Here is a 13,031-nt window from a genome sequence, read left to right on the forward strand (position 1 = left end):
TGCAAAAGTCAAGTGTAATCTTAGAAAAATGACTGTGGACTACTGTCAACTTAATCTGATGGGACTCCTACTGCAGGTGCTGTTCAGATGCGAGATGTGATCCCTTAGGGTAATATCTTTTACTGGACCTATGACTCATCTAGAGGGTGTGTGTGTGTGTGTGTGTGTGTGTGTGTGTGTGTGTTGGGGTTTTTTTAAGTAGGCTCCACATGGGGCTCAAACTCATGACCCTGAGATCAAGAACTGAGCTGCATTGTAGTCAGAAACTTAGCCGATTGAGCCACCTAAACACCCCATGTGTGTTTTAAATTTACAAAACTATAGATCTTAAAAGTATCTTCTTAAAATATTGATTTTTAACTTGATTGCATTGTGGTCTAAGCATATCATCTTATATGATAATAACCTTTGCAATTTGCTAAGACTTACTTTGTACCCTAGTACACAGTCAATTTTTGCCATTTTTGTAAGTGTCCCATATGTATTTGACAGGAATGTGAATTCTCTAATTGTATGCAAGATTGCTTATCTATATAGTTCTCACTTTGCCTACCTAATCTAGATACTTCTGAGATATATGTTAAAATCACCCATTGTCATTGGGAATTATAAATTTCTCCTTAGAATTCTGGTTTTGCTTCTTATGTTTATATTATTTTGTGCACACAATTAAGAATTTTTAATTCTTGGGGCGCCTGGGGGGCTCAGTCGGTTAAGCATCTGCCTTCGGCTCAGGTCATGATCCCAGGATCCTGGGATCGAGCCCCGCATCGGGCTCCCTGCTCGGCGGGAAGCCTGCTTCTCCCTCTCCCCCTCCCCCTGCTTGTGTTCCCTCTCTCGCTGTGTCTCTCTCTGTCATATAAATAAATTTAAAAAAATCTTAAAAAAAAAAGAATTTTTAATTCTTCTTTGTGAATGAAATCATCTGTGATTATATAGAGATCCTCTTCATTTCTTTTTTTTTAAATCATCAGGCATTTTTTTTTTTTTAAGATTTTATTTATTTATTTGGCAGAGAGAGACACAGCGAGAGAGGGAACACAAGCAGGGGGAGTGGGAGAGGGAGAAGCAGGCTTCCCGCCGAGCAGGGAGCCTGATGCGGGGCTCGATCCCAGGACCCTGAGATCATGACCTGAGCCGAAGGCAGACGCTTAACGACTGAGCCACCCAGGCGCCCCTATCAGGCATTTTTATTTTATATTTATTGAAGTATGGTTTACACACAATGTTACATAGTTTCAGGTGTACAGTGGTGATTTTAAAAACTTTTATGTTATGCTATGCTCACTACAAGTGTAGCTCCCGTCTGTCACTGTACAACACTATTACAATGCCATTGACTCTATTCCCTATGCTGTACCTTTCATTCCTGTGACTTATTCATTCCATACTGAAAGGCTGTTTCTCCCATTCCTCTTCACCCACTTTGCCCAGCACCCTGCCTTCCTCCCCTCTGGCAACCTTCAGTCTGTTCCCTGTATTTATGGGTCTGTTTCAGCTTTTTGTTTGTTTGTTTATTCATTTGTTTTTTTAGATTCCACATATGAGTGAAATCATATGGTATTTGTCTTTCTCTGACTTATTTCACTTAATATCCTACTGTCTGGGTCCATCCATATTGTTGCAAATGGCAAGATGTCATTCTTTTTTATGGGTGAGTAATATTTCACTGTGTATATACACCACTTCTTTATCCATTCATCTCTCATTGGACACTTGGGCTACTTCCGTGTCTTGGCTATTGTAAATTAAGCTGCAATAAACATAGGGGTCTATATGTCTTTTCAATTTAGTGTTTTACTTCTTTTTTTTTTTAAGATTTATTTATTTATTTTAGAGAGAGAGAGAAAGAGAAAGTACACAGGGGGGAGGGGCAGAGTGAGAGAGAGAGTCTTAAGCAGATTCAATGCTAAGTGTGGAGCCCGATACAGGGCTTGAACCCACGACCCATGAGATCAGGACCCCTAGCCAAAATCAAGAGTCAGATGCTTAACTGACTGAGCCACCTGTATCTAAAGCTACACTTTAGATAATTTTGTCAGATTTATCTTCCATTGCCCAATTCTTTTTTTTTTTTAAAGATTTTATTTATTTATTTGACAGAGAGAGAGCATAAGTAGGGGGAGTAGTAGAGAGAGAGGGAGAAGCAGGCTCTCCGATGAGTAGGGAGCCCGATGTGGAGCTTGATCCGAGGACCCTGGGATCATGACCTGAGCGGAAGGCAGACGCTTAACTGACTAAGCCACCCCGGCGCCCTTTTCAGTGCCCAATTCTAACCTCAGCTACTTCTAATCATCTGTTTAATTCATCCATTGAGTTTATAATAATCATTTATAACCATTGATGTGTAACATTTTTATAGCATTCTGTTATTTCTCATGCTTTTGATTGTTTTATGACTTCAACAATTTTTAATATACTTATAGCTTCAAGCTTATAATTCCATTGTCTGAAGTGATTGAAAGTCTAATCCTGCTCTTTGTTATGTAGGTAAACACTCATTCATGGTAGATTATTTCCTTGTGGGTTTTCCAATTTTGGAGTGTGAGCTAATGTTGATGGCCTTGAGGAGCAACCTCCGCAGGCTTTTGTGATCAGATCAATGAACTCATGTGAAGATATGTCTCAAGTGCAGGTGAAAATAAAATCACATTGAAAAGAATACATGGAAGGGCAAGAACAGTTCACCAGGTCATGCTATGTGTAAAAACAAACAACACAAAAACCCCACAAGACAAACAGACTTAAACCATCAAACCCTGGCCAGAATCATACCAGGGAATAATATTAAACACTTTCTCGCGTGTGCCAGGCACTTTACTCATATCTTTAACCTTCATAACAACTGCAAGGGAGGTGATATTCCCATTTGACAGAACAGAAACTGTGACAGAGTCATTAATTTATAGCTAATTGGGGGACCCCAGTTAAAACCCAGGTCTGAATGACTATAAAGTTCATGCTTTTCAAATTCACCCCATTGTTCCTCAGAACTATTACTGGAAAAAAAACACCATCATTTGGACTACATACATATTTTTTCCCAGTTCAATTTTAATTCAGGCCAGTTAACCCTACGGATCATAAAAATGTGTTGAATAATTAATGAAAAAGGAAAAAGAATGCATACAGCTACAAAAGAATTGCATTTTAAGTAAAGAAATTTTCATTCTTCATTTTCTTTCATTTTTCCAATTTGGGATTTTGTTTATGTACAAAAAAGGCAATTAACAAGAATCTTACTTATGAGAAACCCCTGGAGCTCCCCAAAGCTAATAAAAATGTATCTGAGCATTCTGAGTATAACAAAGCAAGCCAGTGTAAATTTAATCTCTTAATAAGGAGTTTGCGAATTAACTTAAACATTAACAATTTTACATCAATAAACCAGGACACGTTAAAGCCAATTGGTGGCAATACATTTCAGTCATCAATCCTTTGTTGCCCAGGTCCAGAGAGGCCACGGCAAGTGTCCCCTCAGAATGTGGGTTCGGGGCGGGCCCCCCTTGCCTGTCCAGCTCTTCCGAGGATCATCATCCAGGAACCAGCTGGGGTGTTTGGGAATTATCAACTGTCTTAAATATTATCAATATAAACTGCACCTAGTATTTGGAGTTAGGGAGTCTGATTTTAATCAGCTTGATTCAATTCATGACTTATTTAAAATGCTGGTCTGGGTTTCTTGATTTAATCAACTTTCAACCAAAAGTTAGTGCTTGTCATTTGATAGAAATTTTATTTTATTTTTTTATTTTTTTTATTTTTTAAAGATTTTGCATTTTATTTATTTGACAGAGAGAGACACAGCGAGAGCAGGAACACAAGCAGGGGAATGGGAGAGGGAGAAGCAGACTGCCCGCGGAGCAGGGAGCTCGATCCCAGGACCCTGGGATCACGACCCGAGCCGAAGGCAGACGCCCAATGACTGAGCCACCCAGGTGCCCTGATAGAAATTTTATACATGATCTTCACCCCTCAGATTTGGCTCTAGGTTACATTTTACTATGGGGACTTTAAAAAATGTTAATACCATTAAATAACTAATTAAAATTAATCACTAACTTTGCAAATGTATCCAAAGGGATATGGAAAGATGATTTTGTTAATAAATTTAGCAAAAATAGAGGATGTAAATAATTGTGGAGTCACTGGGAGATGAACTCTGTCCAGCTAATTTGTTAGTTTTGCATTCTGACATGCATTTATTTTTGTCAGACTATGAAAAATACAAAAATTACCAAAAAATATTGACATTATAAAAGTATTTTATTTTCCTAAAAGAGCTACATCATATAATCTGGATGATTTCTTTCTTTCTTTTTCTTTAAAAGATTTTATTTATTTACTTGACAGGGAGAGACACAGCGAGAGAGGGAACACAAGCAGGGCGAGTGGGAGAGGGAGAAGCAGGCCTCCCGCTGAGCAGGGAGCCGGACGCGGGGCTCGATCCCAGGACCCTGGGATCATGACCTGAGCCGAAGGCAGACGCTTAACGACTGAGCCACCCAGGCGCCCTGGATGATTTCTTCTATATGTTTGACTTTAACAAGACTGATTAAGTGATTTTAATACTATGAAGCAATACAAATAAAATATTGTTAAAATTGAATTTTGTAATCATCTCAACATGAAAAATCACCTTGCCTTCCTATTTAGAGCCCCTTAAAGATAAGCTTTCTTCCTCTTTCCGTTTCCATAGGCTACAGAGTGAATTATTTCCAATGAAAATGTTCTTTCCCCATCTGCCTTAAGAAAGCCACTGCTGGGGTGTCTGGGTGGCTCAGTCAGTTAAGTGTCAGATTCTTGTTTCAGCTCAGGTCATGGTCTCACGGTCGTGAGATCGAGCCCTGCATCGGGCTCCGCGCCCAGCACAGAGTCTGCTTGAGATTCTCTCTCCCTCTGTCCCTTCCCCACTGTGCTTTCTCTCTCTCTCTCTAACTAAAATAAGTAATAAATAAATCTTTACAAAAAAAGAAAGCAAGCCACTGCAAACTGCATGCAGGCTTTCATCCCAGCTGCTTGCAGTCTTGCACAAGGCTGGGATGAAGGCTCCTTCTGGCACTTGTCTCTGCACGGGCCTGGGCAAGGGTTTCTCTGAGCTCTGAACCCAGGGGACAGTACGCACACGTGCCAATTTTGCAAAGCACTACAGGTGCCTTTCCATTAGTATCCACTAATGTTGCCCAAGGATCCCAGCTCCCCAGATCTTGGCCAGTGTTGCTTATTTCCCACCTTTCTATCTTTGGTCTCTCTAACTGGGATAAAGTGGTTGTCTCATTGCCATGACTTTTTCATTTCATTTTTGTTTTTTTGACAGATCCCGCCGCAGGTTTATTTGTTCAAATAGCACGGAGGACACCAGCCCCATGCAGACAGAAGCCCGGGGGTCGCATCAGTCCTTCCGACCTCACATTGGCAGAGGCCTCTGCACCGGAGCCTTTGTGGGGGCTAGGCGCCTCTGGGAGCCTGAGCTGCAGCAGGAGCTGGAGCGGGGGTCGCAGCTGCGGCCTGGGCCTTGGTCTGAGCCTTGGTCTTGGACTTTGGGCTGCAGAGCCCTGAGACCCTTGGCAAAGCGGACACGAGCAGGTTTCCCGAGCTTGGGGTGAGCGATGCAGGCAAGTTGATTGAGCTCGCGGCTGCCGCCCTTTGGGACCTTGGGCTTGACCTCCATGGGCTTGATGAGGTCCTTGATAGTCTCAGCACGTGCATGCACGGCCTTGGTGTTGTTGGCCTGCGTCTAATTCACGCCCTTCTTGTGCTTCTTGGCAAAGCACATGTTCCTCAGGAACTCGGAATCTGCCCTCTTAAGAGATTCATATCTTTTTTTAAAGATTTCTTTATTATTTGAGAGAATAAGAGAGAGAATCTCAAGCAGACTCCATGCTGAGTGAAGAGCCCCACATGAGGCTCAATCTCACGACCCTGAGATCATGACCTGAGTGGAAACCAAGAGTTGGATGCTTAACCTATTGAGCCACGCAGGCGCCCGAGATTCATATCTTTGTGACCGGCGTTTCTTGATGCCTTTTCTGTGCCATTTTTGTGACTGGCGGTCGTGGTGTGGTTCTTGGACTTGGCCATGCCTGAACCGAAGCCTGTGGCTCCCAAAGCGCCTCCCATTTCATTTACTGCATTTAGTATTTCTAGAAGTCCAACTTGGTTCCTTTTAAGATGTACCATATCACTTTTCTACTTTCCTATTCCCTGTGGAGATATTCAACCTACTTCTTTACAACAGTAAACTTAGTTTATCATCTGTATCACATAGTTCCATTATCTAGAGTCTTTACATGGGGTGGTGCCTAGGCCAGAGGGCATCTTCATACAAATTAGAAAAAGTGGCCCTTCTTCAACCATGTGTTTTTGTTTTTGTTTTGTTTTGTTTTAAGATTTTATCCATTTATTTGATGGAGAGAGAGAGCACAAGCAGGGGGAGGGACAGAGGGAGAGGGAGAAGCAGACTCCCGGCGGAGCAGGGAGCCCGATGTGGGGCTCGATCCCAGGACCCTGAGATCATGATCCAAGCCGAAGGCAGACACTCAACTAACTGAGCCACCCAGGTGCCCCCAACCACGTGTTTTTTAATTTTTATTTTTATTTATTTATTTTTTAAAAGATTTTGTTTATTTATTTGACAGAGAGAGTCACAGCGAGAGAGGGAACACAAGCAGGGGGAGTGGGAGAGGGAGAAGCAGGCCTCCCGCCGAGCAGGGAGCCCAATGCGGGGCTCGATCCCAGGACCCTGGGATCATGACCTGAGCCAAAGGCAGACACTTAACGACTGAGCCACCCAGGTGCCACCCACGTGTTTTTTTTTAAAGTTAGAAGATTATCACAAAACCTGACCAGCTCGGCCAGGGAGAACATTCCAGCATGTTGGGGGCACACACTGTCACACACTCACACAACCCCCGGGTGCTGGGGCACACAGCTGCTGATGGCCACACACTCCCTTGGTCCCCAGCGGTCAGACGTGAAGTCTGGCAGCCGCAGAAATTGGGCTTCTAGGGCAGCGGGCTGGAGCCTGATTTCCCTGTTTCCTGAGTTATCTTTGACGACATGCTGGTTGTTGTCTTATTCGTAGGAATAATTCAGAAGGAAGGTAATCTCCTCCACAGAGCATTTGTGTTTGCTGCTTCCAAGAGCCTGGGGGCATTGCCAGCGCTGAGCTTCTCTAAGTCAAGGCTTAGGATACCCAGGGTCACCTGCGCTGACAGAGCCAGGCTGTGATCTCCCCAGACTGGCCCACTTCCGGTTTACCCTTAACCTGGCTTATTGGGAGGAATGGGGTCTCCCGTTAGACTTCCCACCCGCAGGGCTGTGGTGGAGACACTCATCTCAAGAGGCCATCAGGAGGAGAGCTCAACCGTCCGCTAGTGGGCAGAGGTCCTCAGGAAGAGAGCAGCTTCTCCTTGATCCCCATGCCCATCAGAGTGATGCTGTCCCATCTTGTCAGCTCTTTACAGAGGCTCCTTTCAACACTCTTTCCAGTTTTTTTTTAGTTGTTTCAGCAGGAGGGTTGTGGGAGAGAGTTCTCCTGCTATTATCAGAGAGTCCTGTTGTTTTAATTTGCAATCCTTTGATTAGAGGTGAATCACAGGCTCGCCTGGGATTGGCAATATTTCCAATTTCCTCTCCAACCAAGTGCCCGCTCATTCCCTGTGCCCTCTTTTCTCACTCTTTCCTGCCTTTCTCTTGTTGATGTGAAGGTGTTCCTTTAAACACTCTAGATGTTAATTCTGTGTTAATTGCATATAACATCTTTTCCTGCTGAGTTATCTAGCCAGTCAATACCTTTCTTTTTAAAAAAAAAATTTTTTTTAAGATTTTATTTATTTGAGAGAGAGAGAATGAGAGAGAGAGCACATGAGAGGGGGGAGGGTCAGAGGGAGAAGCAGCTTCCCCGCCGAGCAGGGAGCCCGATGCGGGGCTCGATCCCGGGACTCCAGGATCATGACCTGAGCCGAAGGCAGTCGCTTAACCGACTGAGCCACCCAGGCGCCCCCTTTCTGGAGGGCTTTACGCAACAGGTATCCTTGATTTTGATGCAGGCAAATTCAACATAGTCACCTCTGGAATGTTTGCAGTGTGTCACCATGACCCTTCATCATTCAAAGCCAGGTCTCCCAGTGTCATTTGACCTGCATGAAGTAGAGGGGCTCCAACCTTCCTCTACTGTTCACTAAGCTTGTATTTGCACAGGTTAAGTCTGCAGCATTGGCGACCTTGCCACATCGCTGCCTCATTTGTTAGCTTCCAATAAAAGCCACGAGTCCCTGATGCGTGTTGCTGTGAGGCCCTAGCCCCCCTCATCCTGGGCTCGCCAAGCTAAGTCTGAGACCTACAGGCAGAACACAGATCGTCATTATTTTTCATCTTGAGTCAGCCCACCATGCCAGGCTGCTAAGTTATTTTTGGACCCCGATTCTGTCATCCAGTGCTTTGGCTGTCCCAGTTTTTGGGGCCACCTGAAACTTTGGTAAATATGTCATCCATGCCTCCCCCCGTGTCACCCGTGAGAAGGTGGACCGTGAGAGGTCGAAGGTCTGAACCCTGGCGCATGTCCCTGGAGTCCTCTTTCAGGCAGATATTGATTAATTAATGATAACATTCCCTGAGAGTCCTTGAGGAGCCACTAAATGCCGGAGCGTGGGCTAAGGGCTGGGGACGCAAGGCGGCCAGGGAAACAAGTCCTCCACCCTCTCAGGGCTCACACCGCCATGGAGGAGGCAGAGGCAATTAAATCTATAAATGATCATTTCCACTTGTTCTGCGTTTTTTTTTTTAAAGATTTTATTTATTCACTTGAGACACAGAGATAGAGAGAGCATGAGCAGTGGGAGACGCAGAGGGAGAGGGAGAAGCAGGCTCCCCACTGAGCCAGGAGCCTGATGTGGGGCTCAATCCCAGGACCCTGGGATCATGACCTGAGCCGAAGGCAGACGCTTAACCACCTGAGCCATCCAGGTGCCCCTGAGTGCTTTTGTTTTTACAAAGAACTCCCTCATGGATTGTCGCTTTTGAGCCCTGTTTGGGACAGGCAGTCCGCCGAGAATACGTGTACTTAGCCACAAACCATCCTACGGTTCCCCAGTTATCCTGCAGGCTTTCAGGTTATCAGCCAAGCGCTTTGCTGAAATTCCCGCGCACCGTGTCTGCAGCGCCAGGCAAGGACTGCAAACAGGACAGAGATCCAGCGTGCAGGCTTCCTCACGAAGGCCCGCCCTACCCCTTTATAACGGCTTACGAATTATTTGTTCATAAGTCACTGCCAGTCTCATTTGCAGCACTTCCTGCAAGGTCTGTGAGGCTCGTTCTCGTTCTCGTACGGTGCTGGGGTGTAATTCATCAGGACCAGGAGATTCCAGAGGATCCTACAGTCTGCACTGTTTATCCGGGGAGGTATTTACCCTCCAGCCCAGCAATTTAGGGGGGCCTGGTAAAGCCCTCTTCTGGGTCCAGTGTACCCCCCTCCACTGGCAGGAGGGGGTAATGCAGTGCTTCTCCAAGCGCAGGGGCCATTGGGGGTCCTGTCCCATTAATGGATGAGGAAATGCATTTACTAGGTCTTGACTAGCATTTCCTTTTAAATAAAACAGAACGAATAGAAAATATCAGAGAGCGTTGTGGGTGGTAAGGGTACATGCTGTTTTATGAAATTCTCCTTTCAGTTATATATTAGATGTATGTGTGCTGGGTTCAGATCTAAAATCCGTCTCTTACTGTGGGTCTTTGTGGAAAAGGTTCCAAAACTACGGGCACAGTGATTAAATCCATCCTCTTGAGTCCGCTAGAACACGGCTCAGCTCTGTGACTTTGGAGCCAGTTACCCAACCTAAGAGAAGTTCATCGATAACACAAGATTGTAGGACCTATCTCCTCGGGCTTTTATGAGGATTAAATGAAATAATAAGTGGAAATGGCTTGGTTCAGCACCTGGAATGTAACGTGCTCTTAAGATGGGGTTGTTTTCTCGCTTTGAAGATATGCACACGTGGCCTGGTTTCCCTCTCATCCCCAGTGCTGTTAATTTCACTTCCTACTTTCTATTTTCAGCAGTTTGGAGAAGCAAGTCTGTAGCTTTCTAGCAATCCTGGATTTTATGGATATTATCTCTCACATCTTAGAGGGTTTCAAAGCTCATAAACCTGCTTCTCCCGAGGCTTGAGCCTCGATGCCTGTGTTGCCTACGATTTGGGGGCGGCTCCGCGCACCCCAGACCCCCCTCCTCCGTCGGAGGCCAGGAGGTATTTTAAAACCAGGCTCTCTCCTTCCATTTCCTCAAGGAATGGAAACCTTTTCCTGCCTGTCCTCCCAGCGCCGTAAACTCTCTCCCATTCCCTGGGCCAGGACTCTTTTCCGGCCTCCCTGCACCCCTGCTTCTTGGTCAGGGGGCAGGGGTGCTCTCAGCGCCCCCCCCAACCCCTGCATCCCGGGCGCCCTCACTGTTCCTTGACCCAGGGCGCTGGAGCCAGCTGCCGCCCAGGTTTGTGGGGCCGGCCACCTCCCCTCCCACCCTGAGCCAGAGTTCAAGAGCAGGGTGGGCAGACTGCAAAGCCCAGCTCCCCCCAGAAGCAGGCACAGGGTTGAGGGCCACGTGAAAGCCCCACAGGCCTCTCATTCATTCACACCTAGTGCTGGAGTCACCAAGATGACTAAGGAATGTTCTCTGCGCTCAGTCTAGGCCCAGGTCTTTAATGCCACCCCTCAAAAAGGCTTGTTATCAAGCAGCAGGTGCAGGGGGTGGGGGCCCCTGTAAGAAGTTCCCCCAGAAGGGCACCTCTAACAGGGGAAATTGCCTTTCTTTTCTTTTTTTTTTTTAATTCTTATGTTAATCCCCATACATTACATCATTAGTTTTAGATGAAGTGTTCCATGATTCATTGTTTGTGCATAACACCCAGTGCTCCATGCAGAATGTGCCCTCAATACCCACCACCAGGCTAACCCATCCTCCCACCCCCCTCCCCTCTAGAACCCTCAGTTTGTTTTTCAGAGTCCATCGTCTCTCATGGTTCGTCTACCCCTCCGATTTCCCCCGCTTCATTCTTCCCCTCCCACTACCTTCTTCTTCTTTTTTTTTTAACATATATTGCATTATTTGTTTCAGAGGTACAGATCTGATATTCAACAGTCTTGCACAATTCACAGCGCTTACCAGAGCACATACCCTCCCCAGTGTCTATCACCCAGTCACCCCATCCCTCCCACCCCACCCCCCACTCCAGCAACCCTCAGTTTGTTTCCTGCAATTAAGAATTCCTCATATCAGTGAGGTCATATGACACATGTCTTTGTCTTTTTGACTTATTTCACTCAGCATAATACCCTCCAGTTCCATCCACGTCGCTGCAAATGGCAAGATCTCATTCCTTTTGATGGCTGCATAATATTCCATTGCATATATATACCACCTCTTCTTTATCCATTCATCTGTCGATGGACATCTTGGCTCTTTCCACAGTTTGGCTATTGTGGACATTGCTGCTATAAACATCGGGGTGCACGTACCCTTTCGGATCCCTACTTTTGTATCTTTGGGGTAAATACCCAGTAGTGCAATTGCTGGATCATATGGTAGCTCCATTTTCAACTTTTTGAGGAACCTCCATACTGTTTTCCAGAGTGGCTGCACCAGCTTGCATTCCCACCAACAGTGTAGGAGGGTTCCCCTTTCTCCGCATCCCCGCCAACATCTGTCATTTCCTGACTTGTTAATTTTAGCCATTCTGACTGGTGTGAGGTGGTATCTCATTGAGGTTTTGATTTGGATTTCCCTGATGCCGAGCGATATTGAGCACTTTTTCATGTGTCTGTTGGCCATTTGGATGTCTTCTTTGGAAAAATGTCTGTTCATGTCTTCTGCCCATTTCTTGATTGGATTCTTTGTTCTTTGGGTGTTGAGTTTGATGAGTTCTTTATAGATTTTGGATACTAGCCCTTTATCTGATATGTCATTTGCAAATATCTTCTCCCATTCTGTCGGTTGTTTTTTGGTTTTGTGGACTGTTTCCTTTGCTTTGCAAAAGCTTTTTATCTTGATGAAGTCCCAATAGTTCATTTTTGCCCTTGCTTCCCTTGCCTTTGGCGATGTTTCTAGGAAGAAGTTGCTTCGGCTGAGGTCAAAGAAGTTGCTGCCTGTGTTCTCCTCTAGGATTTTGACGGACTCCTGTCTCACATTGAGGTCTTTCAACCATTTGGAGTCTATTTTTGTGTGTGGTGTAAGGAAATGGTCCAGTTTCATTCTTCTGCATGTGGCTATCCAATTTCCCCAACACCATTTGTTGAAGAGACTGTCTTTGTTCCATTGGACATTCTTTCCTGCTTTGTCAAAGATGAGTTGACTATAGAGTTGAGGGTCCATTTCTGGGCTCTCTATTCTGTTCCATTGATCTATGTGTCTGTTTTTGTGCCAGTACCATGCTGTCTTGATGATGACAGCTTTGTAATAGAGCTGGAAGTCCGGAATTGTGATGCCGCCGGCTTTGCTTTTCTTTTTCAACATTCCTCTGGCTATGCGGGGTCTTTTCTGGTTCCATACAAATTTTAGGATTATTTGTTCCATTTCTTTGAAAAAAGTGGATGGTATTTTGATGGGGAGGAAATTGCCTTTCTTAACAATAAAATTTGAATGCAAATATGTCACAGTTTATAGCACAATAGAATCAGGATCAAAGAAACTGGAAGAGCGAGGCAGAGTTTGCTTTTGAAAAAGCATTTCAGGGATTTTCCTCCTTGATTGTCTATGCAATAGGAACTATCCTGGTTTTTCTTTTCAGATTACACATTGAGTGCCAGGTGTCAGGAGGGGAGCGGGGTGCCAGAGCATCCCTTCTGGGCCATGCTGAACCCCGGGTTATGAAGTCCACTCCACTCCTGGAGACGGGTCCCCAAGGGACTGTGGGACACTCCCCTCTCTTCACAACTCGCAAATAAACATCACTTAGAAAAAACTTTGCCATCAGTACACCAGCGGGCAACAAAATGGATACTTCTTAAATATTCCAAGATCATACACCCTTTTCAGCAAT

At 45.2% G+C, this 13,031-nt stretch overlaps 1 protein-coding gene and 1 pseudogene across 2 annotated transcripts in view; both read right to left on the reverse strand.

Moving 5' to 3' along the window:
• Positions 1–13,031, reverse strand: part of LOC118001427 (zinc finger protein 140-like) — a 58,477-nt gene that overhangs the window by 24,059 nt on the left and 21,387 nt on the right. The window lies entirely within an intron of this gene.
• LOC118001428 lies at positions 5,408–6,081 on the reverse strand (annotated as a pseudogene).

Source organism: Mirounga leonina, unplaced genomic scaffold (genome assembly GCF_011800145.1).
Source record: "Mirounga leonina isolate KUSES-001 unplaced genomic scaffold, KU_Mleo_1.0 Mir_53, whole genome shotgun sequence".
NCBI lineage: Eukaryota > Metazoa > Chordata > Mammalia > Carnivora > Phocidae > Mirounga > Mirounga leonina.